Source organism: Vombatus ursinus, unplaced genomic scaffold (assembly GCF_900497805.2).
Source record: "Vombatus ursinus unplaced genomic scaffold, bare-nosed wombat genome assembly UNPS02009835.1, whole genome shotgun sequence".
In the NCBI taxonomy this organism is placed as follows: domain Eukaryota; kingdom Metazoa; phylum Chordata; class Mammalia; order Diprotodontia; family Vombatidae; genus Vombatus; species Vombatus ursinus.
This window is the reverse complement of record NW_020949613.1, coordinates 12,550,597-12,578,375: the sequence shown is the minus strand read 5'-3', so window position 1 is coordinate 12,578,375 and position 27,779 is coordinate 12,550,597. Positions and strand designations below refer to the sequence as shown.

At 34.3% G+C, this 27,779-nt stretch overlaps 1 protein-coding gene across 1 annotated transcript in view; it reads left to right on the top strand.

Moving 5' to 3' along the window:
- The window catches only part of EYS (eyes shut homolog), a 294,766-nt gene that overhangs the window by 56,872 nt on the left and 210,115 nt on the right, over window positions 1–27,779 (top strand). The window lies entirely within an intron of this gene.

Sequence of the window (27,779 nt, the reverse complement as noted above, 5' to 3'; positions counted from 1 at the left end):
AAAGTATGGTGGGAAAAGGTAATGAGGTCCAGGGCAGATGTTTGGGGAATATTCACAGTTAGTGTGGTTGTCCTAGAAAAAATTTTAGCGTAAACTAAATAGGAGCTATCAAATCTGTAAAAGAAGTCACAAAAAAGGTAGTATTGCAAAAACCTAGAGAGGAAATGGTATGCAGGAGAAAAAAGTTATCATAAGTGTCAAAAACTTCAGAAATTTTTAGAAGGATAAGGATTGAGAAAAATGTCATTAGACTTGTTAAGAGATAACTGGTAATTTAAAAGATAGTAATTTCTATTGATTGATTTTACAAGTCAAATTGTAGATGGTTTCAAATCAGTAAGAGAAAAGGAAGTGGAAGCAAAAAATGTAGGTGACTTTTTCAAGACATTTAAGGAGAGGAGAGATGTAGGATGATAGCTAGCAGGGATGATCAGATCAAATGAGATTTTTTTTTAAGTGTAAGGGAGACATTAGCATGTTTGTAGGTGGAGAGACAGAACAAATACATAAATAGATTGAAGATGAATGAAAGAGTGGGGATGATATAAATGTAAATCTACTAGATAAGATAGGATGAAGTAAGGTCTCTTGTGCATGTAGAGGATTTTGCCTGTGTGAATGATAAAGGGGAAGGGGGCAATTTGGATGAAGAGCAACAATGCTACACACAGATATTGTTTAATAAAACTTTATTGCTACTCACAAAGAGATCAGAATAAATATCAACCGAAGTAGAATAGCTGTGCAGGCCCCATTGCCCCACAATAAAATGGACAGCATTTAGGCAATGGCTTGGACATATAGTGGGATGCGTATCCTTGCTAAAGAAACAGAATTACTCAGACTTAAATTTACATTGAGGTTTTATATAAAGAAATGAAATAGCACTAACAAAAGTCTGCCCCATCATCATCAGAGCAAGGCAAAGTATTAGTTAGGGCCTCTGGGATTAAGGTAGTGTTTGAATTTCCTAATAAGGAGAAAGGAATGTGTGGTAAAGAGTCATGAAATATTTCTGTCATAATTAGCAAGCAGATGTAGGGGTGGGGAGGGAGATTAATACCTATCTAAGTTGGTTAAGCCATAGCATACATAAATTGCAAGCTTCGCTGGGGCCAGATTTGTCAAACCAAGTTTACTAGCTCATGCTTGGCAAGGAGCAGGGTCACTTCTTCAAGTAAGACATGAAAATAAGGAGGAAAGTGAGATAGTGGAGGAAACACCTGAGTGACAGGAGATAAAGAGGGGATGGAAGACAAATGTCCTCAATTTTTGTGTTGTTGTTGTTGTTGTTGTTGTTGGAGCAGGAGGCAAGGTCCTCAGCAGAGCAGGTTAAGGGAAAGGTGCTATGGGAGGCTTGAGAAAGTATGGAAAAAGTTATGTAAAGATTTTGATGACTGAACAAATGGGCTCTGTCTAATAAGATTATATTTCAGTGATGCATAATATCAGTTGCACAAGAGGAGAATGGGGGCAACATGGTTAGAAAGCGGTTTGTGGGAGAATCACATTGAGGTTTTAGTGGATTTAAACAGCATAATTTAAAGGTGTGATGGAACAGGCAAGGATATATTGGAACAGATGATAGTAGCTATTTGAATAAAGTAATTATGATGATAAAACAAATATGTTATGATAATGATAATATATTTATAGCTTTTTTTTTAATTTGTAAAGAATGTTTCATATATTATCTAGTTTGACCCTTATAAACAGGCCTGTATCAGTGTTATTACAGGTATTATTTTTGCTGTTTTAAAGATAAGAAAATTAAGGGTCAGAGAGGTTAAGAGACTTGCTCATGTTCACATAGCTTGTAAACATCATAGGAAGCATGATTTTACCTCAAACTTTCCTTAATCCAAATCTAGAATACTTATGCCTTTCTGCATTCTAAAGTCCCCAAAACTAACATTTTTTTTTCTAGTGGATTTTGTTGCATGGGTTCAGAGTTACATACATAATTATTCCATTAAAGTGACTCAGAACTTGAGTTATCTACTGATGGGTCCAGGAAGTCATTTGTTCAATCATCTTAGTAGGATAGAATTCCCAGACTGAGTAACAATGAGGTGGAATCCATGTTAAAATGTAAAACTGTGCCAGGTCTGAAGGGTTAAAATAAGCAATATAGTGTTACTCCTTGATGACAAGTTTATTCACGTGTAGCATTGGAATTCCAAATCATACATTTGTAATCATGAAGGTCATAATTAAATGATCATGCAGCTCAATATTTTTAAAAAGCGCATTCTTGTATTACATGCCCTTCCTATATTTTCCAAAACATAGTATGTTCTTCTCTATTTTTTGCCTTTTCTCTCTCAGTTATTAGTGCTTTAATACCTTGTAAACTGCAAAAATAGCACCACTCATTAGGACATGGAAAGTAACACTGTAAGTGTATGTTGGATTTTAAGTGTTAGACTAATAAGAGCTTTTTATTTTTTTTTTTAAAACTTAGATATGAAATGACCTAGTAATGATGGGCTGGTGTCCTGCTATATATTTCTGGTGTTTTTGTTTAAGAAGATGGCACCACCAACATGCCTCAAGGAGCGCCTATGAAATAGGTGAAATAGAACTGTGAAGATAGTACATGCAAATAAGATCTCTGATATATACATATTCCCCAATACATATGTGAACTCAGGTGCCATGTGAGGAAAGCAAGTGTGGCATTCTTTTATGTGATAATAAGTGGTGGTACAATCTGGCATTTTCTAAACTTAGGCTAGAAGCGAGAGGTTTTAAATCACTGTAAAATTACTTACATCATTTCCTCAGCAGATGCTTGGCAGAAGAGGTATCTATGTATAGCTGAGGCGGCAAGTACTTTGAGAAGAGTGAGAGATTGTTCAGATATGAATTCTTCAGTCTTATTCTAAGCCTAATTCTTCTCTTTTTGCCAAATGTTGTTCAATAGGGTTCATGAAAAAGTTTTTTTTTTAAATTCTCTTAAGTTGACATTTTTTGTCACCGAAACTGCATGAACTGGGAACAGATTTTGAAATGAAAAAAAAAGTCTAATTACCTAGGAACATTGTATGACATTTAATTTTAGAATTAGAAAGAATTTAGAAATGATTTGTTTTACCTGTCACTTTTCAGATGAAAAAAGTATGATGCTCAGATGACTTCAGATATTTGCCCAGGTACTTCATTTAGTGACTAAGATGTACTCCTCCAGTGTGTTTTACATTAAACTACTAAATATTCATCCGGTATCTCTACCTGATTCTCCATTCCAAGAGACAACTTTGCAGAGTGGAGAGCTGGCTTCAGAATCAAGAATAGCCAGGTTCAAGTGTTACCCCTTACACATACTGGCTAAGTGACCCTGGACAAATCAGTTAACTTTTCAGTGCCCCCAGGATAAGTAAGACAATGAATTTCTGGACAAGTGACAATCTGCAAGTTCAGAAGAAGTCATCTCACCAGGGAAATTCTTGGTCCTACACAGGGCCATACTTAAAGAGTTTTCAGGTTGATTCCAGGATTCTCATTCTTCTCCACTTGCCTAGCATTTTAGGACCCAATGTCACCTGAATGCCACAATGAGAAATCAGTGTAGGATTTTAGTGAAGGCCCTATATGTGAAACAGAGGATACTGAAAGTCATATTTTATTCATTCCTGTTAATGCCTCTAATCCTTTTTTTAAGGTGAGAATATGTTATATATATTTTTGTCTTCAAGGAAGTGACTGATGAGTATTTTATAAAACCAGTATGTTTTTCCTGTAAGATTAATAGTGTAAGTGTAAAAAGAAAATTCTTCCCTGAAGAACATACATATTCATTTGCAGACAAGGTAGATTTTATTTTCCACTTTCATATACATTTTAATAATACTATATGATTTGAACAGTTTGGAATCTCAATGATAAATCCCTTCCATATCTCCATTTCCATCTTACTGTTTCTTTGTTTTAATTTTGCTTAAGACTGTGGATAAAATAGTGATGGATCTTACCTTGGATGTAGTAGTGATTAACCCTATTCCCCTAAATACTTAGGTCACCTGAATGGCCAGCTTCAGTCATAAGTAGCAGAGAGAAGGACAAAACACAGCTTACTTTCTCTCTTGGAATGTCTCCTGAGATGTCTTCAATTCAAAATCATAGTAACCAAACAAGATGGAAAGGGAGAATGATTAACCAGTGCTTACTGACTCAATTTATTTCTCAATACCATTTTTTGGGAAGATCTTGAAGAGACATGAAAGGATCATTATATCTTCGATCGAAGTTCCCAGTAACAAAATTATAGATACTTGAGGAAGACATTACATATAGCAAGAACCCTCACCTAAAAGTATAAATACATATCTCTCAGCAAAAGTATTTCTTGAAAATAATTCAGGGGACAATGAGGATATGCTTGCACAAAATCAGGGATATTCTTTCATTTTTCAGAGTTAGCTCACATTTCCCATATCCAAGAAGGTCAATATTAAAAAAGTGCCAAGACCAATTATGTCTTCATTCCTCTATGGGCTCCACTGCTAACTCTAGATTTTCTTTACTATGCCCCACACCCACCACCTTTTCAACTTCTTTTTTTGGTTCTCTTCCCTTGTAGATAGAATGTAAAATAGTTGAGGACAGGTACTCATATTTATAATTCCAGCATTCAGGTGAGTGCCTGACACATAGTAAGTGCTTAATATTTTTTTTTTACTCACTGATACATTGAAGGGATATTAAGAAAGTCTCTCAATCCTAAATGCCCATGATGTAATATCCAACACAGTATTTTGTTTATCAATATTTTATGCGGGGAGAGAAACATCATTTAAAAAATTCTCAAAAGTACTATAAATCTATTATGAAGCTAGCATGTATTGTTGTTGGGAGAGGGATGATAAGGATCTGATTTGTTTGTAATTCAGTAGAGAGACAATATTATCTGAAGGCTTATATTAAATCTAACCTATAACCGTAGCTAGTGTGTGATTTAGGCAAGTCGTTTCAACTTTCTAGCCATTTTCCAATGTATAACACTTTTGGAATTTTTGCCTTCCTTGCCTAGACATCTTATAATCTGAATCCCTAGCTCTGCTCAAGGCTCCAGTCTAGAGCCACCTCCTACACAGGTCTTTTCTTATTGCTTTCCATTCTGCATAAGCATTCCAAAATTGTATTAAATTTATGGGACAAATGCTGGAAATGGGTTGGCTGACCACAAAATGCCTGGAGATTTGGACAAAAGGAGTGTAAGGGGAGGTTTTCATGAGTTCCTCATGGAGGGGAGGAAGATTCTCGAAGACAACCAGGTGTCAAGAAGGGAGATATGGCAATGGTCTCATGGCACTGGTGTAGCAAGTGTCACAGCTGATGCCTACCACATTTTCAGCTTGCTTGTATATGACAAGCTGGAAGGTGTATGTGATGGTGTGCTCATCACAGGTTCTGGCCCCCAAAGCAGTATCTGAGAGAGAAGTAAGTCAGGTGAGAAAGGAAGGAAAGAGAGGGAGGACCCTCTCTGCCCCAAGCTTATTTCTCTTTGTGTTTTTATTTTTTTCTGTCAAAGTATACCTTTGCTAGTTTTAATATCATTTCTCATAAACATCTGTGGTTGGTGTCATCCTTAGGTTGTTGGGTGTTCCACAAATGGTACGGATGTGCAACAGGAGCCAAGAAGGAGAGAGGGATCTTTTCCTAGAACAGGGTTGGGAACTCAGCCCTCAATCCATGGTTAGTTAGGGCTCTGTATCAGGGTCATAAGCCTGAGCTATCTCTAAGTGCAGAATGACTATAAATTTGAGGCCTATTTAAAAAAAATCTTTTATAGATGAGGGACAAAGCTACATTTAAATTTGTATATATTTTGAATTTTCTTCATCTGTGTACATGCTGTTTTTCCCTGATAGAATGTAAGCTCCTCATAGAAAGGGGCTGTCTTAACACTCCTAGCACATAGCGCAGGGGCTGAAACGTATTTAGAACTTAGCAAGGTTTTGTGCTACTGATTTAAATTGAATTCAACTGAATTATGTCATCACAGAATCATAAAATTCAACAGGTAGAAGGGACTTCTGCATCAGTCTAGGACAACTTATATCACAAATGATGAGAATCCAAACCATCTTGCATCTCACAAGTGGTCACACAGTCTTTGCTTAAAGACCTTCAAAGACAGTGAACCCATCATCTCTTGAAGCAAGACATTACACTTTTGTCTTAGTAAACTTTTTTCTTGACAAAGTAAGAAATACCTACTTGCAATTCCTATCCATCACTCTAGTTCTGACCACATGGGGCAAATAGCACCAGTCTAATCCTTTTCATAGTAAATATAATATTATACATATATGTATATGTTAAACAAAAATTTAAATATGATTAAAATATAATGACCCTAAAGATATTTTAAGATAGTTATCATTTCCCTACTAAATTTTTCATTTCTTCAGGTTAAATATCCTCAGTTATTTTAAGCTGACCTATGGTTAAATCAGTGTCATAGAATGAAGCAGCGTTTTCCAGCTTGGATCTTTTTGGTGACAAAATTTTTACAGAGTTCAAACATATTTTTCACTTTAAGATTGTTTTAAAAGTAACTTCAGCATACATAATGTAAAGGAGAGAGTACTGTACTAGAAGTTCCAAATCTTGTATTCTTTACTGGAATATACCAATTACTAAATATATAATACTGGATGAATTTTTAACTACTTTGTAGCAGCAATTTACTTATCTATAAAATGGAGACAATACATTCTATATTCTATATCTACCTCAAAATGTTGTTGTGCTGTTCTGTGTGTGTGTGTGTATATATATACACACACACATACACTCACAAATATACATATTTACACATTTATATATGTATATATGCATATATGCATAAACACATAGATGTATGTACATGGTACATATCTAATTTGTTAACCATAAACATTCTGAGGGCAGTTAGATGGCACAATGGATAGAGTGCTGGGTCTAGAGTTGGAAAGACCTGAGTTCAAATTCAGTCTCAGACATTTACTAGCTGTATGACCCTGGGCAAGTCACCCATTTGCCTCAGTTTCCTCATCTGTTAAAAAATGAACTGAAGAAATGGCAAACCACTCTAGTACTTTTGCCAAGAAAACCTCAAAAGGGGTCATGAAGAGTCAGATACAACTGAAAAATGAATAAACAACAAAGATCCTTAGAAATCATATGTGTACATATACATATATATTCATATATGAATATATAGAGATAGGAATAGAGACAGAAAGACAGATTAGTCAGAACCTGTATGATTAGGATATCAGCAATTGTGCTTTGAGTGATTGTGCTGTCAAGAGTTTATAATAGGGCATGGATGAAAGTTACATAAGATAGGTACAGTGGTTGGATTATCATTGGCATCACTAGAAGGAATTTGTTGTTATTGTCAACATAGTTGTTTCAGTTGTGTCCAACTCTTTGTGACCACATTTGGGGTTTACTTGGCAAAGACACTGGAAGTGGTTTGCCATTTCCTTCTCCAGCTCATTTTATAAATGAGGAACTGAGGCAAACAAGGTTAAGTGACTTGCCCAGGGTCACATAGCTAGTAAAGTGTCTAAGGTCATTTTTTAACTCAAGAAGATGACTCCTCCTGAATCTAGGCCTGGTACACTATCCACTGTGCTACTAGAAGGGATAAATACATCAATAACCTCACCAATCCATTGGAATATTGGTAAGAACTTTGAGTATAGACACTCCCTTCACTACTGCAGTTCCACAACTTAATTCTGACAGTCTAAGAAAGTTGCCTAGGAAAGGGAAAGGTGAAATGATATTTGACAGTAATATGATAGTTATTATGTTTAAAAAGGAGGATTTGAATTCAAGCCTTCCTAAATGCCTTCCCCAACCCTCTGACCAGTATGTCAAGGTACTATATCCATCTATACTTATATCTAAAACCTCACTTTTTATATATATGGAAATCTGTAGAGAGAACTGTGACTCTAGAATCAAAAGACTTTGTTTCAAATTCCGTTTCTGACACTACTTGTGAGACCTTAGGCAAGTCACTTCACTTTCTTGTGCCTAAGTTTCCACATGTACAAATAAAAAGGTTGGACTAGTCCCCGAGGTCCATTCTAACTCTAGTTCTGATATATCATGATTATATATAATAGTGTAATACAGTGTTATATATTCTCCCCTTAAAATGTGGACCATCATTAATGGTAATTGTCATTTTAATGAAGTATTTTTTTCTTCCTTTCCATCATGTAAAGGAACTTATCTGATTAAGTAGACACATATTCATGGAGAAATTAGCCTAGAATTTGAACATTTGCTGCCCAAGATACATGCTAATTGTTGAATCATAGGAAATATATATATATATATACATTATAATAAACAAATAAATTAAAATTTTAAAGTGGGTATATGACATTTAATACTGACAGATTGACAAACAACACATTAATTATAGACAAAATGCAAAAAAGTGGGAATATATTGTAATACATAAAACAGATTGTGACAATATAAAGACCATCTCTCAGCAAACGACTCTTATGGTTATTAATTATACACATAAAAGGTGCTGCAAAATTTAAGAGACCCCTGGTGTGAAATCTCAATTGTGGCTTTCTTTTCTCACTGTATTTGAACAGCTGATTTATGAAGGAGGGGGCATTGACTTTGTAATGGTGAAACAGAAGTCAGAGAGAAAAAAAAGCTGTATCTACACTTGATGACTACAATAATGCTACTTTTCACCCTAGTTTGTCAAAATATTTTGCAAATTTTTCTCAAACCATGGAAAACTGTCAAGGAAAGAAAGGTGCAGAAGATAATTCAAGCAGACAAGAATGAAGATTAAATGGAAAAAATGACATAATAGACACATTCTTCCTAAGATTCCAGTACCTTACTGCCATCTATTATAGCTAGAATCTTGGGATGAGGACCACTAGAACTTACAAACTTTTTAGGGTCTCTTTTCAACAGTATTTTTTATGTGGTAAAACATTGAATGACTATTTTTCTAATACATGTTAAATTACAAAATATAAAGCAAATTGTCACATTTTCATACAAAAAATAAGATGCCCCCATTAACAGACATTTAATTGTTTCTCTAGTCATGACAATAGATTAGTGTTGAGATGCCCACATCATCCTGACCCTTCTCCTGAAAAGTGTATTCCATTCAACCTACTGCTGCATTTTTTTGTTGTTGTTTAACAGTTAAGGAAGACAGAGGAAAATATAAAGTTACATGGGAACCATATAAAACACACCCACAACTTAATGTGGCAGCAAGCATAACTAATAAGGCTAAGGAGACTATTTACTCAATTCTCTGATTAGAGTTCACATGACACCTTTACCATGTGCCAGTTTCCTCCCCTACCATCACTATAATCTAGGAGACAAAGGGCACCATAAAAAGAAAAAAAAAATTGCTGATGATCTGTTTGCTGGTGTATTTTCATATATTTTTTTCTCTAACTCTCCCACCTCCATAAACCAGTGGAAATTATTGTAACATGGTTGCTGTGAGTTTATTAATATTGTAATGATCTCAGAACCAGAAATCCCCATTACCCAGAGAAGTTTGGAAGTCCCCTTCTTACTTACAATTCTATATCAATTCATTCAATTTAATTTAATAAACATTAATTAGTGTCTTCTCTGTTTAGATTATTCAGCATGTTGTGTAGGGAGAAAAAAAATTATATGAGGCAGAACCCCTGCTCTCATGGATCTTACTCTTTAATAGGGGAATAAGCCTAATACACAGATAGCATTAATGCATAATAATACAACAAATTCATTATCAAGGCACAAAACACATTGCTAGGTCAATTTAAATGGAGGAAAGTTTATTAATGGCAAAGATCAGACAAGACTTTAAGGAAAAGTTTGAATTTATGTTGAGCTTTAAGGTAGAGATAGTATTCAACATGTAAAAAATGCAAAGGAATTGGATGCAAAGGTGGATAAGCAAATGTTACAATCTACATTCATGTAGGAGTGAATAAATAAATACATTAATGAACAATTGAATAAAAAGGCATTTATTAAGTGATTATTTTCTCAATTCAGGAGATACAAACACAAAAGAGAAACTGTCCTTGCCTTCTAGTAGATCACATTCCAATGGTGAAGGATTTTTGTGTATGGAAGGGAATTTTGATCTGGAAACTCAGAGGGATGAGGAATGGAGCAATAAGTAACAGTTACTATGCACATTCCAGAAACAATGACAGTATTGTATTGCTTACTGTTTTCAGAGCAGAAGTTAGACAGCAGAAGTGGGAGAAGGCTCTAAATATTTGACAGAAGGCCAGATGGATAAGATGACTGGATCGATGGCAAGGTGCATTGTGAAGTATGGTCTGGGTGAGCAAGATAGAGTGGGTTAGCTAAGTTTGCACTCATTCACCAATCAAGACTCTTCTGCTTCAAGGAAGAGATACAAAGAGGTTTAGTTGTTTGATTTGTAGTTTTTTGGTGGGATGTAGTATAAGATGTGATTCAAAGGGTAGAATAGCATCAGGATATGGAAATGAAATATGGTAAACTAGGGGAAAGAGGAGAAAATAAAAGTGAAAGAGAAGAATCACTGGAAAGAAGACAGAATAGGTTTGAACAATATTTAATGAAAGTATCATACCATTTTACTTTAAGGTACAATAAAATATTGAACATTAGAGCATATGCGCATTTTATGTTTGCACTATAGCTAAAGTTGGGTAATGGAAATTGAAATGGTAAACACTGCTCATTCTATTTTGTTCATGGCTAACATATTTAGATTCATAAACCGATATGTGGATCAATTAAGCTTTAGCATTTGTATACATATATATGTATATGTATATACATACATATGTACATATACATACATATATATATATATATGTCATTACTTTACAATGTACATGATCTCATCATTGCACCTGAATATCAATGCCTTCTTTTCCAGTGTTTTGGTTATACAAACCCTTCACCTGATAAGCTTGACATTTCTAGCACCCCAACATGTGTATCACCTCCATTTCTTTTTTATAATCACACTGCACCTAACATATATCAGGTCCTGTTCACATCTCACTTATTTTATTGCACTGGCATCTTAATTGGTCTCTTAGCTTTGTCTCTCCTACTATCCATCTATTCATCCTTCACACTGTGATTAAAGTAATTTTCCTTAAGTTCAGATGTTACTATGTCACCCCCTTACTCCCCATATTTCCACTTGGCCCAAAAATAATCTCCACAGTTTAGCTTTTAAAATCTTTACAACCTATTCCTAATGTATCTTTCCAACTTCATTGTATATTTCTCCCTCTTGTACAGTCTGGGAACCAGCCAAACTGTTCTCCCTGTTTCTGCCATACAACTCAATAATTTCCATTCACTATGGCTTTGTACTTGATTTCACCTTAATTCTGTGTGTTTGCTTGTGCATGTACCTGTGACTATGTGCACACACACATGCATGTGTGTGTATTCTAGTCTTATAGTCATTTTTAGTTTATAGTCATTTTAAGCTTATAGTCATATATTCCTCGTCCCTTGCCCTCTGTCTCATAGTATCTTTCTATTCCTTCCATGTGGAGCTCAAGTAACAATTTGCATGTGGAAACTTTACTGGGTACCTCAAATTCAAGTACTTTTCTTCTCAAAATACCTGATACTTAACTACTTTGCATTTATTTGAATTTATTGTCAATATTTATACTTTATATACTGATATATGTGCATGTCACTTTCTCTGTTAGAATGTAAGCTCTTTGAGAGTAAAATTAGTCTTACTACATCATAAAGCACTTAGCACTTAGAATGCCTGACAAATAGATACTTGTTGGACAGCTGGGTGGCACAAAGAATACAGTGCCAGGCCTGAAGTCAAATAGATTCATCTTCCTGAGTTCACATCTGACCTCATATACTTAACTAACGGTGTGACCCTGGGCAAGTCACTTAACCCTGTTTGCTTCAGTTCATCATCATTAAAATGAGCTTGAGAAGGAAACAGCAAACCCCTCCAAGATCTTTACCAAGAAAATTTCAAATGTGTTCCCAAAGGGTCAGACATAATTGAATAGACTGAACAACAGCTGAAGATACCTATTGACTGATTGATTCTGTAACGCTATATAAATTATCTATTCAACTTTCTTGAAGTTTCCTCTGAGTTTTTAATGTTTTGTGGGTATTATTGCCAAATAGTCAGGCAGTCCATCCTTCCTTCCTGCCCCTCCCCCTCTTATTATTTCCAGTTCTTATCTACCACAACCTGTGCCTATAATGTATTTTGCTATTTGTTGGAGCTTTATTTCTGTCTTTTTGAAAGAGGCTTATGCATAGTTGGAAAATTTCCAGGTCAAAGGATATTGAAAAGATTAACAGTGACATTTAATGACATTTCTGCAATAATTCAAAATTGATATTGGGAACCGATGAACCAATTCCTAGCTTCACCAATAGTGTGTGTAATAGTTTCTTTTCCCATAGCTTCGCCAACATGATAGCATTGATTATTGCCATTTTTTGTCATTTTTGCCAATTTGTGAGTGGTAAGGTAAAATATAATTGTTGTTTTGATTTGTATATACCATTATTTATTTGGAGCATGTGGTCATTTATAATTTGCAATTCTAATCTTGAAACTGTTTTTCATATCCTTTAACTATTTATATATTTGGGTTACGGCTCTTTGGTGATATATATATATGTATATATATATATATATATATATACTTTGATAATTCCCCATATATCAAATTTTATTAATGATATTTGAAGCATATAATCTTCCCACTATCACTTCCCTTGGGTCTTTCTTCGTTTCTTTAATATATGCAAAATCTTATAATTGCATATAATCAAAGTTTTCCATTTTATCCATTTTCTTCAATCCTTTTTTGGATTGAAAGACCCTTTTTTGGGTCATGATAATTATCCCCTTTGCCATAATTGTGAAAGGTATCATCTCCCTGAACATGTTATTGATACATGTATCTATTAATAATAATAATGCTTATTTATAGGTGTATATATAAAACATGTATAAAGTATATACTGCATGAATATATGTACATACATAAATACACATATATGTGTTATAGTCTTATAGCCATTTTGAACTTATAATTGAAAATATTTATGTTGTTGATTAAATCTTCTTCTACCAAATTGCTCTCTAGTTTTCTTAGAAGTTCTGGGCCCAAAGTTAGTCCTTCTGATACTAATTGATTATCTTGGCTTTATGAAATACTCAGCAACACTTTTCAATGGTTTATGCTTACCTTTAATCTAGTCTATATTTCCTTTGTTATTATTTAGCCATTATGAAATAGTTTTTATTGACTACTGGCTTATAATTTACTTTGAGATGTAGTATTCATTAAATTTCAAAGTATTGATTATAAAGATATATCTATATCTATATCTATCTATCTATATCTGACAAATTATATGAAGGATAATAAGCAGCCAGATAACATCAGGGTAATTAGAATGCTAATGGATCTAAAAACATTGTCAGAGGAAGAATCGATATGAAGACTTGGTATGGTTAGCCTGGAAACAAGACATGGGAAGGCTCATGATAGCTTTCTTCAAATATTTGACAGGTTGTCATATGGAAGAAGGGGTAGATTTATTCTGCACTGCTCATGGAATAGAATTAATACTTTTTGGTAATAGTTCAGGGAGGTTGATTTTAGCTCATTTTAAGCAAGAATTGATAAAAATTTATACTGTATAACAATGAAAATTCCTATAATGAGATTCCTGTCCTTGGAAATGTTCAATAATAGTCTGTCATGATAGGAGGTATACCTTCACCAGACTCTAAGTTAGACTGCATGTCTTTAATGTGTCTATGATTCAAATATGTTTAAAAAAGTCTATATACACATAGATTATATTTGTTCTTGAGATGTAATCAATAATCATTAAAATAATCAACATATGAGAACACAAGACAGAGACGGCCTAGTCCGTTGATCTGAAAATGGGTAATAGAGAGAGGGTATAGAGGATGTAAATAATAAAGTGTAAATGATATTAGAACGACAGGAGATTTTAAAGCAAATCTATTCTAGCACCCTCATTTCACAAATGAGGAAACTCAGGCCCTGGAAGGTTAAGTAACTTGCCAGAAGCCGCTAGCAATAAGTTAAAAATTATGTCAGAGACACTTCATGTTTAGGTGACCCATAAAATGCAGGACAAGACACTTTTTCCAGTTCTCACATCGTTTTTATCTAATCCTCTATAAAATATGAATTATGCACAGGAGAAAAAACAATTTCATGTCTGCATGGTCTAGGATACCAAGAAGTCTAATGAAACAAACACTCAATGAACTAACTCTAATAAACTCATTTAGCAACTACTTTCCCTTTTTCCCAACATGATTAGCTGGGTTGTAAAATATAGCCTATAGACTTTCAACAACATTCAGCTTTGACTCCACACCCCATTTTGTCACCATGCCACTTAAAACCAAAAGGTAAAAACTTGCTCTGGCTGAGACAGCTATGTAGCATTGTTCTTTGATATAAGAGATCAAACATAAAACTGAGGAACAGAGGGAATTTGCGTAGGATATCATCATGTGTGGTTGTATGGCATTCCAATAGGCCAAAGTAAAAGAACTCAGTATCTGGCTTGTGTTAGTTCCGCAATGTCCTGCTATATTTGGGGGTAGAAGCTAAGAGGAAAAAATGATTTCTCAGTGTTGGAGGTAACTGAGAAAGCTTTGAGGTCAAGCTCCCAGGGAAACCACAATCAGTGATGAAGTAGTTAGAAAGTGAATGGTAATTCTGTATAAGTAAAACAAATTAAAATTACCAAAGATTTCAGAATCAACAAAGCTCAACTGAGCATAAGCAAATGAACCAAAAATGAAGATATTAGTAATAAAAAGGAACATATACTTCAGTTGGATTAAATAAGTGCAGGTATCTATTGAAACTATTGCAAGAAAAAGGAAAATATGTCAACACGTAATGGGGCAGAGGACCCTGTGGATTCCTGAAAGAACGTGAACCTATATCAGGTTTTTCCTGAATAGTTTACAAGAAAAATAAGAATTGTGAAAATATTTTTTGTCTATACAGCATAAATAATTGGCTGAACAGAAAATTTGAATCCATAATGGCAAACTTTACCCAAGAAACTACAGAAAGAATAAATTATTGTAAATGCAAATGCACAAAGAACAATGTAGAAGAAAAGAAGAAAAAAAAGCAATATTAATAAAGGAAAAGATCCTCTTTGGAGAAACAAAGCCTGTTGATCTCCATAACAGGATGCATAGAAATGACTTAAACATCATGGGTCTTCCTGAAGAATATTACAGGTGAAACAACAATAACAACAATGACCAAAAACAACAACAAACTGAATACTATAATGTTGTTTAGTCATTCACTTGTGTCCAACTCTGCATGACCTCATGGATCAGCTATCTGAGGGTTTTAATTGGCAGAGATACTGGAGTTGTTTGTCATTTCTTTCTCCAGTTTTAGTCAGGGCTTAAGTAACTTACTCATGGTCACAGATCTAGAACGTGTCTGAGGTCATATTTGAGGTCTTGTCTTTCTGGTCTTTCTGACTCCAGACCCAGTGCTCCATGCACTGCACCACTTAGCTGCCCCTGAACACCATAATGTAGGAAATAATACAGGAAGACCGCCCAGAGATGCTGAACATAGAAAACAAAGTGCCAATCAGATAATCCAAAGATAGTCTACAAAGGGAAAAATATATACTGGTTAAAATTAACAGTTTACCTCGTGGTGGGGGGGGGAGAGGATTTTAGCAACATAATGGGGGAAAGAACTTCAAACATAAAGAAAGGGAATCAAACAACACAAGTTTATTCGGTACCTGCCATAAGCCACAGGAGGGAATGGATTAGAGTATTCTGAAGAGCAAATTACTCATTGCAGTTCAAGATGAAATATCTTACAAACCTGGGATGGGGGAATATATATTCAATAATGGAGGTTTTAAAAGCATTCCTAGAAAGAAAATCAAGCCTCAAAAATATGCTTTTTCAAACATTCTTGACAATAGAAATATAAGAAGACAAGTGTGAAAGAAGGAAGCAAATAGAAAAGATTTTGAAGAGACAAGCCTGAAACATCATGGACTAAATCTCACAGTACCTACAGGTTTATAATTTCTGTGTGTGTGTGTGTGTGTGTGTGTGTGTGTGTGTGTGTAGGTGTGCATGTGTGACCAAATTATAAAATTGGTGTGCACATAAAAATGGAGAGGGGAGGAAGAAGATAGAAAGTAATTTATAACATACTCTAATTAAGTAAAAAGTTAACAATGAATTGAAAATGATTCCTGTAGCCTCTCAGGAACAAGAGAGCCTGTAAGAAGATAGAAAAGGAAGCAAAGGGAGGAATGAAACAGGGGAAAGAAAGTGTAAAACATATTTCAGTGATGGAAGGGGATGGTACTTATGAATGCTCCCATGGGAGAAGAGAGATAGTCTATAAAGGAGGATGTGACTTTAAAATGGATATAATATGAAAGGATTTGGTATTTAGAGGGACCACTCATTCTGCCTTAGAACAAGGGAAATTGAACTCCTGCCAACCATAAGACTGGGTGTTCATTAACAAGGATGAGATTTCAGGACAAATGGGGGGAAATGGCCATATGTGGGGCAAAGGTTAGCAATCAAATGCACAATTAGGGACAAAGGAAAATTTGTACCATGCAGAGTTATCCTCTTTATCAGCTGGTATTCTGAGAGTGAGAAAGAACAAAAAAAGGGGCCAGAGGGCAAGGGGGCTATATGGCAATAACAGAGCAATGATTATTAGAGAGAAACCAAATAGGTACCTTAGAAATTTTAATTCTATGATGAATAGAGAAAGTAAAGAATGACTAAATAAGAATAAGAGCCATGATTCAGAGAATGAGAGGAATGCTTTTTTATAAACAGGTATAGAAAATTTGATTTAAAAAATAGTTCAATTGGACCATAAGAAGTAACATATGTTGTTCAGTCATTTCAGTCATGTATGATTCTCTGGACCCCATTTGGGATTTTGGGGGCAAAGATACTGGAGTAATTTGTCATTTTCTTCTCTACCTCATTTTTTACAATTGAGGAAATGGAGAAAATTAGGGTTAGGTGGTCTTCCCAGGGTCACACAACTAGTAAGAGTCTGAGGCCAGATTTTAACCTAAGAACCTGAGTTTTCCTGATTCCAGGTCAGTACTCTATCTACTGCACCAGGTAGCTACCAAAAAAGAGAATATTACTTGATACTTAACTGGAATTAAATATATATACATACATACATACATATATATATATATATAATTATATGTGTTTGTGTTAAAAATGAAATAACTAGGTCAAAAAAAAGAAAGGAAAAGGAGCTGATATGTAAAATTCTGATATTAAAGAAAGGGGTAAAAAATGGAAATAAGGAAGATGAGAGGGAAGTTAGTGTGAATTTAGGATACTCATGAAATAGATTAAGGTAAAAAAACTGAAGAGAGAAAGTAATGTATTTATAGAGGTAGAAGAAAAAATTTCTAATTTGAAAAATATATTTTAAATACAAATAGAGTAAAATACAATGCTATCATAAATTTAATCATGAATGGGTTAACAATTCAACAATATGAAAAAGAGTGACAGGTTGAATAAGAAAACTAAAGCCTACAATCTATTGCTTATAAGCAACATATTTAAGAAACAAAGACAAAGGGAGGTGGAGCAAAGAGAGTGGAGTAAAGGCAGAGACTTGCCTGAGCCCTCCCCAAAGCTCTCAGTGTACCTTTAAATAATGACTCTAAATAATTGTAGAGTAGCAGAACCCACAAAAAGATGGAGTGAAACAATTTTCCAGCCCAAGACAACTTAGAAAGTCAAAATAAATTGTCTGTTGTACCAGGTGAGAGAGGAACTTAGTCCAATACAAGCTATGCCAGTGTAGAACTGGCCCCAGCAAACCAGGAAGGGGCCTCAGAGTGACAGAATCAGTGGCAGCTATGGTAGTTTCCAGGCCTTTCAGCCCACAGAAGTGTAAGACAACTAAGAAGGTTGTCCGGAAAGGTTTGTCACACCTGGGTGAGAGAGGAGCAAAGTCCAGTGCAAGCTACACCAGCACAGTGTAGCCTCAGCAAACCAGGAGCAGGCCTTAGGAGTACAAGTTGCTTCTGGAGCTCTCAGCCCACAGATGGTAAGGGGGGTTTCAAACAACTGGTCAGAAGGAAACTATAGGGGTCTTTTTGCTAGCACTAAGGCAGGACTCTGTTGCTTTGCCTTTACCCAGATCCAGGGCACAGTCCTGAGTGGCAGTCCCAGAACAAAGAGGAGCACCAGAGCAACAGTCCTTGTGACCACCTCACAGTTCCATGGTACAAACGAATCCTTATGGTCACTCACAGACCATAGCACAGGCCAGGAGAGTAGTAAACACCTCTCCTTACATCATACCACCTTGGAAGAAGTGGAAAACTACAGGTCCCTAGAAGTATCTCTGAAAACAGCTGCATAAAACCCCTGATGCTTGGGACAATGCGCCCTTCACCCTGAAAGCAGAGCCCTACTTTAACAAAGAGTTAAAAGTCAAGTAATAGGATGGCAATAGGAACAAACAAGAGAAAAAAAAATTCTGACTGTAAAAAGTTATTATAATGATACGGAAGAGTAAAACACACACTCAGAAGAAGGTATCAAAGTCAAACTTCTTACACCCAAAGCATCCAAGAAAAGTATGAATTGGTGTCAGGCCATGGAAGAGCTCAAAAAAGATGCTGAAAGTCAAGTAAGAGAGGTACAGGAAAAATTGGGAAGAGAAATGAGAATATGAGAATGATGCAAGAAAATCATGAAAAATGCGTTAACAGCTTGGTAAATGAGACACAAAAATACTGAAGAAAATAACTTCTTATTAAACAGATTAGGCCAAATGATAAAAGAAGTCCAAAAAGCCAATGAGGAGAATAATGCCTTAAAAAGCAGAATTGATTAAATGGGAAAAGAGGCACAAAAAAATCACCAGTACACCAGTACAAATTTAAGTTTGACATGTAAATCCTGGAAAAGATTTTCCTAAGATGTGATTAGTGAAATTTGCCATTTGAGGTAAAAGCTCATAGGATTTTATTTTGAGTTGTCCAATGGGTCATAATCCACTGATAATCAATAACCCACCATCTGAGAGAAATGCCACAAGCTACTCAGAGAATGGGATATTGGTGGGAAGTCAGCATCAGGAAAAGCTGAAAGGACAATTTTAGACTCGATGTAAGATGGCATCTTCCTGACTCAGTTTCCCCATTATGTTCCTTTGAAAAGTAATGTTACCCACCTGGCTATTCCTGAGTCTAGCTATGAGGTGGATTTGATATTGCGTGGTTAGAAAACTGAGTTATCTGCAGCCAAAAAGAGCTAAGAATATATTATCCTGCCTTTTGGGTCTTGCAGACTTTTCTGTCAGATTTGTGTCTTCCAGACTACAGGCCATTCACCCACAGTTGATAGCAAACAGCGGATACCAGTCAATGTCCCCCCATAGTTCCCTGTGTTGGGTTCCAGTCAACCTCCTCTTTATGACCTCCTCAAGGCAGGGACAACTCTATGCCCCTTGCCAACATGAAGCAGTTTCAGAAGCCGAGACCTTTGCCCCTTACCCTAAAAGAATTTGGGTACCATTTGTTTGAGGGGGGAATGATGGGGTTGGAATCTAGACCCCGAAAAGGAAAAACCCTGGACTTTCCCACAAGGCCAAATCTCTGCAATTTGCCTGAGGCTATAAACCCATTAACTGGCCTTTCATTGTGACTAAACCCAATCTCCCAATTCTGTTACCCTTAATCTAGTTTAGCTCTCATTTATCTTACCTCCCTATGGCCGCTGACCATTTCCCACCCTTAATCCTATCTAGGCTCAATTCTCCCTTGTCCAGGAGGTCCAAGTCCCAGGTGTTCTATTCATCCCAGCTTACTGGCTCCACTCCCATCCAGATCTCCAGTCACTCCAAACTACTTGGTCACTCCTAGGTCCCTTCCACAGTCTTTCTGTATATAAGGTCCATCTTGTCTCCATTAAGGCGTTTAGATTCTTAAAATCTAGCAACTGCTCACTCATGTTTAGAGTCCTTAAGGGACTGTCCAATATGACAATATTCTAATAAACCTTTCTTTGGCTGAAAAAAAAGAAGAAATTGCCAAGAAAAACTACCCTGATATCCTAAAACCAGAGGGTGAAATAGAAATGGAACAAACCCCTTTCATTACCATATGAAAGAGATTCCAAAATGTAAACTCCTAAAAATCTTGTAGCCAAATTCCAGAGTTCCCAGGTCAAAGAGAAAATATTGAGAGCAGCCAGAAAGAAACAATTCAAGTATTCTGGAGCCACAGTCAGGATAACACAGGATTAACAGCTTCTAATTAAAGGATCAGAGGGCTTGGAATATGATATTCTGAATGTCAAAGGTACCAAGATTACAACCTATCCAGCAAAATTGAATATAATCATTCTGGGGAAAAATGACTTCCAAGCATTCTTGATGAAAAAACCAGAGTTGAATAGAAAATTGGATTTTCAAATAGAAGACTCAAGAGAAGTATAAAAATGTAAACAGGAAAAGGCAATCATAAGGTATTTAATAAGATTAACCTGTTTATATTCCTACATGGGAAGTTGATACTTGTAACTCATAAGAACTTTCTCATTATTATGACAGATAGAAGTAATAAAGATAAAGGTAAAAGTTGTGAGTTGATTATGAAGGGATGCTATCTAACAAATAAAATTAAGCGATGAGAGAGGAATGTACTGGGAGAAAGGGAATGGGGGAGATAGAGTGGGATGAATTATGTCACATAAAAGAGGCAACAAAAAACTTTTACAGTGGAGGGAATGAGGGGGGAGGTGAGAGGAGTGAGTGAACATTACTCTCATCAGAATTGGCCCAAAGAGGAACTAACATACACACTCAATTGGGTATAGAAATCTACCTTGTCTAACAGGAAAGTAGGATAGGAACGGCATAAGAGAAGGGGGGGTAATAGAAGAGAGAGAAGATTGAGGGAGGGGTTGGTCAGAAGGAAAAGGTTTTTGAGGAGGGGTAGGGTGAAAGGAGAATGAGAATAGAATGAACAGGGGGAAATAGGATGTAGGGAAATACAGTTAGCAATAGAACTGAGGAAAAAAAAGAAAACATTTGAAGCAAGTTTCTTGGATAAAGACCTCATTTCTCAAACATATAGATAACCGAGTCAAATTTGTAAAAGAGCCATTCCCTAATTGATAAATAATCAAAATATGTGAACAGTTTTCAGATGAAGTAACTAAACCTGTCTCTAGCCATATGAAAAAAATGCTCTCACTATTATTTTTTTTATTTCTCTCCCACTTAATAGTATTTTATTTTTTCCAATTACATATAATGATTGTTTTAAACATTCACTTTTATAAAATTTTCAGTTCCAATTTTTTCTCTTTCCCTCCCCTCTCCCCAAACAGCGTACACTCTAATTTACTATTGATTGGAAAGATGCAAATTAAAACAATTCTGAGGTACTACCTCATATTTATTAGATTGGGTAATAGGACAGAAGAGGAAAATGACAAATATTGGAGGGGATGGGGAGAAAATGGGGCATTAATGCACTTTTGGTGTACAGCAATTTGGAACTATGCCCAATGGGCTGCAAAACCATGCGTGTGTTTTGAACTAGCAATATTACTACTTGGTCTGTATCCTAACAGAGATTTAAAAAAGGAAAAAGACTTATTTGTACAAAAATATTTATAGCAGCTGTTTTCTGGTGGCAAAGATTTGGAACTTGAGGGCATGCCCACTAATTGGGAAATCACTGAATAAGTTGTGGCATGTAATTTTGATGGAATACTATTGTGATGTGGGACATGATGAGTGGGATGCTGTCAAGAAAGCTTGGAGAGACTGGCATGAGCTGATCCTAAGGGAAATGTACTGTGTACAAAGTAATAGCAATATTGCAGTAGGATCAGTTGTGAATGACCTAGCTATTCTCAGCAATACAATGATCCAAAGACAGTCTTGAAGGACTTATGATGAAAAACGTTATATTCATCCCCAGAGAAAGAGCTGATGAAGTCTGAATACTGATTGAAGCATACTTTCTTTTTTAGTTTTCTTGAGTTTTTTTTGGTTTGATTTTGTTTGTTTTGCTTTTCTTTTTTTTTTTACTTTTTTTGCTCTATGTTTTCTTTTACAACATAACTATTATGGAAACTTTTTGCATGACAACACATATATAACCCATAATGAATTGCTTGCCTTCTCACTTAGGGAGAGGGGAGAGGGAGAGAATTTGGAACTCAAAGTTTTAAAAATGAATGTTAAAAAAATTGTTTTTACATGTAACTGGGGAAAAATACAATACTAAATAAGAAAAAAGAATAAAAACAAGGATGAAATGAAAATGAGAAACTAGTAGTATTTTTACTATGTGTCAGGTAAGTCTAAAAAAATTCTCTCAGAAAAATAAAAAAAAACAAATATTCACAACATAAAAATAAAAAAAAACAAGAGAGGTATAGTTTATGAAAAGTAACCATAAAAAAAGCTAGTATCAGTATGAAACGTATATTTTCATGTGGGCATCTAAATTTATAAAGGAAAAATTAACTGAAATTTTTAAAAAAAAGATATAGAGGAAGTATATTTTAATGTCACTTACTTCTAGAGAAATTTTAAGTAATATAAACAAAATGGAAAATATGGAATTGAAAAATCCCTGGACAAATTTGAGATAAAAAATTTAATGATGTCTTCTAAATAGAACTGCTGATGTGTGTCTGTGTGTGTGTGTCTCAATACACACTGAATATTTTAAAGAAAATTGACTATATTTTAGGGCACAAAGGTATTGAAAACAAAAGTATAAAAGCAGAAATTAAAAAATATATAAACTATAACATAAAAATAGCATATACAAAAGATAGACTACATAATGGAGATTTAACAATGATATCATAAATAATGAGTGATTAAAAGAATGAATCATAGAAACAATTAATAATTATGTGAAAACACATCATATACAACATTTTATAATTGCTAGCATGTAGCTAAATCAGTTGTTAGGGAAAAAGTCATATCCCTGACAACATACCTTAACAAAATAGAAAAAGATAAATTTATTGAGCTAAATATGCATTTAAAATTAGAAAGCAAATGAATAAAAAATGAAATAATTGTAAAATAGCTGGTATGAAAAATTAGGGGTGAAAGAGATAGCCAGAAAATTAAAATATAGAAATTATAAAACTAAAAGTTTTTTGAGGAAAAACTAATGAAATTCAAAGCTCTTTAATCAATCTGATTAAAAAGAATAGGACTGAAAATCAAATCAACAAAAGAAGAAATGAATAAAGTAAAATCACAAGAAAACCAGAAGAAATAATATAAAAAAAAATCAGACTCTATTATGAAAAGTTATACACTAAAAAAGTGAAAACATAAAATAAGTAGAAAAATATTTTCAAAAATATAAAATATCACAAGTATACAATTTAATAGAACACCAAAAAAAGAATGCTTAAATAACCCTATTTCATAAAGGGGAATAAAACAAATTGTAAAGGAACTAGCAAAGAAAAATTCTCCTGGTCCTGATAGATTCACAGGATAATTCTATCAAATGTTTGAAGAACAATTAGCAACAATACTACACAAACTATTTTTGAAAAATTGAAAAATTACTCTACCAGATTTCTTTTGTAAGTCAAGTAGTCCTAATGCCTAAACCAGGAAAGAATTTAGCATAGAACATCTATAGACAATATGAATAATGAGTACTGATTTAAAAATTTTAAATAAAATCTTGTCAGACATACATATATCTTTCACAACTTTGGGAGGGAGATATGTTTTTAAACATACATGGGATAAGGCTATTTCAGAAGATAAATTCAATAATTCTGATTACATGAAACACAAAAGCTCTGCATAAGCTAAATTAATACTCCTAGGGACCTGTTAAAATAGGAACAAAAATAATTATATCAAATTTTTCTCGTTAGGTTTTCTTTACAAGCATATATATTGCATATGTATTATTATATGTTGCCCCCCCCAGTTCCCCAATAGATAAGTGGTCAAAAGATTTAAATAGATACAGTTCTCAAAAGAATTACAAACTCTTAAAATGATATGAGATAATGGTCCAAATCAATAATAAAAATAGAAATGCAGATCAAAACATTCCTGAGTTTTCACCTCACAACCTGCAATTCACTCCAATAAATATTTTATTTTTCAGTAGGTCCAGTGGTGACTGATTCTTCATGCCACCATTAAAGGTTGCCTTGGAAAATATGCTATATTGGTTTGCCATTTCTTGCTCCAACTCATTTTACAGATGAAGAAGCTAAAGCAAACAGGGTTAAGTGACTTGCCTACGGTAACATAGCTCATAATTGTCTGAGGATGGATATGAACTCAGGTCTTCCTGATTTCAGGTCTGGTACTGTATTCATTGCACCAACCAAGCTGCCTCACAACATTTATTAATCAAAACCAAGACCAAAATAAAACAAAAACAAAACAAAACAAAATGAACAAACAAACAAAAAACTTATTATGGGCTGGGCACTGTGCTAAGCACTGGGAATGGAAATTGGAGAAAAAAAAAGAAGAAAAGCTATCCTTGCCTTTAAGGAACTTACAATTTAATGGAGGAAATAGCACCCAAAAGAAGCTGGAAAGCAAAGTGAGGAATAGGCAGTACCCTGCACAGGGGAATGATATTCTTTAAAGTTCAAACTGAGTACAGTTACTAATGGAAAGTAAAGAGTTAGTTGGAATGTTCAGATCCCTGCCTTCTACAAAGGAAAGTTTTGAGAGTAATTTTAATCTACCCTCCAGCACTCTATTCCGAGGGGACAGGAAGCTGAAGGAGTGGATAAAATATTGAGTATCCAAAACTGAGTTTTGGATGAAGCATGCTAGATGAGGGAGAGAAAAGATTTCATGTGATCAGCTTATTTGGGGTGGGGCAAGAGGTTCCTGTAATCCAAACCAAGCAAAGCTGATGATGGAAAGTGGAGAGTTAGTCAAATATGACAAGAATGGTAATATTCAATTTTGCAGGGGATTTGAAAAGTTGGGCACAGTAGTGTATTGTTGGTGAAATGAGTCAGTGCAAGCATATTGGGAAGCAATTTGGAGATATGCAAATAAAAGTGATTTAAATGTCTACATTTTTAAACTTGAAAATTATTTATTTCTAATCCTTTACTTTGGCATTTCTTTAAACAATAGTGATTTGGAACATTTTTTCATATGACTATAGATAGCTTTGATTTCTTCTTTTGAAAACTGTTTATGTTCTTTTATCATTTACTGATTGGACAATGACTTGTATCTTTATAAATTTGACTCAGTTCCATATATATTTGAAAAATGAGGCCTTTATGAGAGAAACTTACTGTAAATTCCCCCCCCCCATCTTCTGCTTTCCTTTTAATTTTGGACATGCTGGTTTTGTTTGTGCAAAACCTTTTTAATATAATATAATCAGAACTATCCATTTAATTTCCTGTAATGTTCCCTATCCCTAGTTTGGTCATAAATTCTTCCCTTATCCATTGATTTGACAGGTAAAAACTATTCTATGCTCCCCTAATTTACTTATGGTATCACACTTTATTTCTAAATCATGTATCTATTTTGACCTTATCTTGTTATACATTGTAAAATGTTTATCTATTTCAAGTTTCTGGAAAATTTTGCTCTAGTTTCCCCAGCACTTTTGTCAAAGGGCTAGTTCTTGTTCCAAAAAACTTGGATTTTGGTGATTATCAAACACTAGATTACTATGAGCATTTAGTACTGTATATTAGGTACCTTATCTATTCCACTGATACATCGCTATTTCTCATTCAGTACTCAGATTGTTTTCATTGATTACTGTTTTGTAGTATAGTTTGAGATCTGGTAAAACTAATCCACCTTCCTCCACATTTTTTTTCTTGAATTCTTTTGAATTGACTTTTTATTCTTCCCAATGAATTTTTATATAATTTTTTCTAGCTCTATAAAATGGTTTTTGGTAGTCTGATGTGTGTAACACTGAAGAAGTACATTCAATTATGTAGAATTGTCATTTTATTATATTGACTTTGCCTACCCATGAATAATTAACATTTTTCCAATTGTTCAGATTTGATTCTATTTGTTTGAAAAGTATTTTGTAGAGGCAGCTAGGTGGTGCAGTGGATAGAGCACCAGCCCTGAAGTCAGGAGGACCTGAGTTCAAATCCAGCCTCAGACCAAACACTGGACACTTACTAGCTGTGTGACCCTGGGCAAGTCACTCAACCCCAATTGCCTAAAAACTTTAAAAAAAAAGTATTTTGTAACTGTGTTGATATAGTTATGTGTTTGTCATGGCAGGTAAAATTTCAAATATTTTATATTGTATAATAAAATATTATATTATTTTATATTGATGCTTTTTGAAGGCTTATTTCATATCCCTCAACTTTGCTAAAGTTGTTAATTGTTTCAAGTAGTTGTTTAGTTGATTCTAGGATTCTCCAAGTATACCATCATCTGAAGAGTGATAATTATGTTTCTTTATTGCATATTCCAATTTCTTCAATTTATTTTTCTTCTCTTATTGCTATATCTAGGATTTCTAGTACAACATTAAATAAATAGTGGTGATGTTGGTCATGTTTGCTTCACCCTTAATCTTTTGGGAAAGGCTTCTAGCTTATACCCACTACATATAATGCTTGCTGATGGCTTTAGATAAATACTACTTGTTATTTTAAGGAAAGCTCCATTTATTCCTATGCTTTCTAGAGTTTTTTTTTTTACATATAAATGAATGTTGTATTTTGTCAAAAGCATTTTCTGCATTTACTGACATAATCATAGAATTTTTGTTTATATTATTATTGATGTGGTCAGTTATGTTACTATATTTCCTAATAATGAAGCAGCCTTGTATTCTCAGTATAAATTCCATCTGGTCATATTGTATGATCTTTGTGATATATTTCTGTAAGCTCATTGCTAGTATTTTATTTACAATTTATGCATCAATATTCATTAAGGAAATTGGACTATGGTTTTCTTTCTCTATTTCTACTATCTGGGTTTAGGCATCACTACCATTTAGGTGTCATAAAAGGTATTTGGTAGGACTCCTTTGCCTATTTTTAAAAACTATTTATATAGTATTGGAATTACTTGTTCTTTAAAAGTTTCATAGAATTCAATTGTGAATCCATCTAACCCTAGGAATTTTTCCTATGGAGCTCATTGAAAGCTTGTTTAATTTATTTTTCTAAGATTGAGCTATTTAAATATGATATGTCCCCTTCTGTTAATCTAGGCAATTTACATGTTTGTAAAAATTCATATATTTCACTTAGATTATTAGATGTATTCACATATAATTGGGGAAATTGGCTCTTAATAATTATTTTAATTTCATCTTCCTTGGAGGTGAATTCACATTTTTTTTAAAATTTTTATACTGATAATTTGTTTTTTTAAATCAAATTGATTAATGATTTATTTTATTATTTTTCACAAAATCAGATTTTAGTTTTATTTATTAGTTCTATGGCTTTCCTACTTCCAGTTTTATTCATCTCTCTTTTTGATTGTCGGGATTTCCAATGTATTCTTTTTCTAGCTGTTTTTTTTTAAGTTGCATGCCCAACACATTCATGTGCTCTTTATGTCTTTTGTTGATTTAAGCATTTCCACACACACACACACACACACACACACACACACACACACACACACACA